This window comes from Petaurus breviceps, unplaced genomic scaffold, assembly GCF_028583685.1.
Source record: "Petaurus breviceps papuanus isolate PSGF00001 unplaced genomic scaffold, PetGlider_PUasm1.0 90784, whole genome shotgun sequence".
In the NCBI taxonomy this organism is placed as follows: domain Eukaryota; kingdom Metazoa; phylum Chordata; class Mammalia; order Diprotodontia; family Petauridae; genus Petaurus; species Petaurus breviceps.
The window spans coordinates 6,936,249-6,937,398 of NW_027187345.1; the positions used below are offsets into that span (position 1 = coordinate 6,936,249).

A 1,150-nucleotide genomic window follows, 5' to 3' on the forward strand; every position below is an offset into this window, starting at 1 on the left:
AAGTAAACTGATTTTATAGATCATCAAGATCAGTGGTATCAAACTCCAACAGAAATGGGAGCCAGTAATCTATACATAAGGTCTACTCAGGTTATATGTTAACTTAGTTTTTAAATGTATTATTATCTATACTTTATTGTATTTTTTCTTTATTTTGTTAAAAAATTCCCAATTACATTTTAATCTAGTTTTGAGTCACACTGAACTAAATGAATTCAAGACTGAGATGTGTTGTCTCAAAGATATGAATTGTAGCTTTTGGCTTCCAGCTCGTGGTGGTGAAGGTGCAACTTCTTTCGGTCGTCCCGAATCCAGGTTCATCCGACACCGGCAGCCACCCGGCAGCGTCCAGGCCAAGTCTTCACCTTCGTCGCCGCCATGCCGCCCAAGTTTGACCCAAATGAAATTAAAGTCGTGTTTTTAAGGTGCACTGGTGGTGAAGTTGGTGCCACATCAGCTCTGGCCCCCAAAATTGGTCCCTTGGGTTTGTCTCCCAAAAAGGTTGGTGATGACATTGCCAAGGCAACCAGTGACTGGAAAGGACTAAGGATCACAGTGAAGCTTACCATTCAGAACAGACAAGCTCAGATTGAGGTTGTACCTTCTGCCTCAGCCTTGATCATTAAAGCCCTAAAGGAACCTCCTCGGGACAGAAAGAAGCAGAAAAATATTAAACACAATGGAAACATCAGTCTTGATGAGATTGTCAGCATTGCTTGACAGATGAGGCACCGGTCCTTGGCAAGAGATCTCTCTGGAACCATTAAAGAGATACTTGGGACAGCCCAGTCTGTGGGCTACAGCATTGATGGCCGACGTCCTCATGATGTCATTGATGACATCAATAATGGTGCTGTTGAATGCGCAAGTTAAAAGCTACAAAGGAGACGGTTGCAATAAATTTAATATTTGACAAAAAAAAGATGTGAATTGTAATTGGCCTAATATTCCAAGAGTGATATTACACTATTTTAATCATATACAATGAAATTCTTATTCTTTCCTAAAAAACCAATATCTGAACTTTTGAATTCAATAGTAGTGGTTAGCTCCCAGAGAAAGACTAGCAAAGAAAAGTAAGGAGTGGAAGCATTAGATTGGAGTTAAGTATGCCTAAGGGTAGCTCCATAGTTTCCATTTGTCCCCTATA

The 1,150-nt window shown here is 40.3% G+C and overlaps 1 pseudogene; it reads left to right on the forward strand.

The window, feature by feature from the left end:
* The first annotated feature begins 239 nt into the window (after positions 1–239).
* LOC138147348 (large ribosomal subunit protein uL11 pseudogene) lies at positions 240–873 on the forward strand (annotated as a pseudogene).
* Positions 874–1,150: the final 277 nt, after the last annotated feature.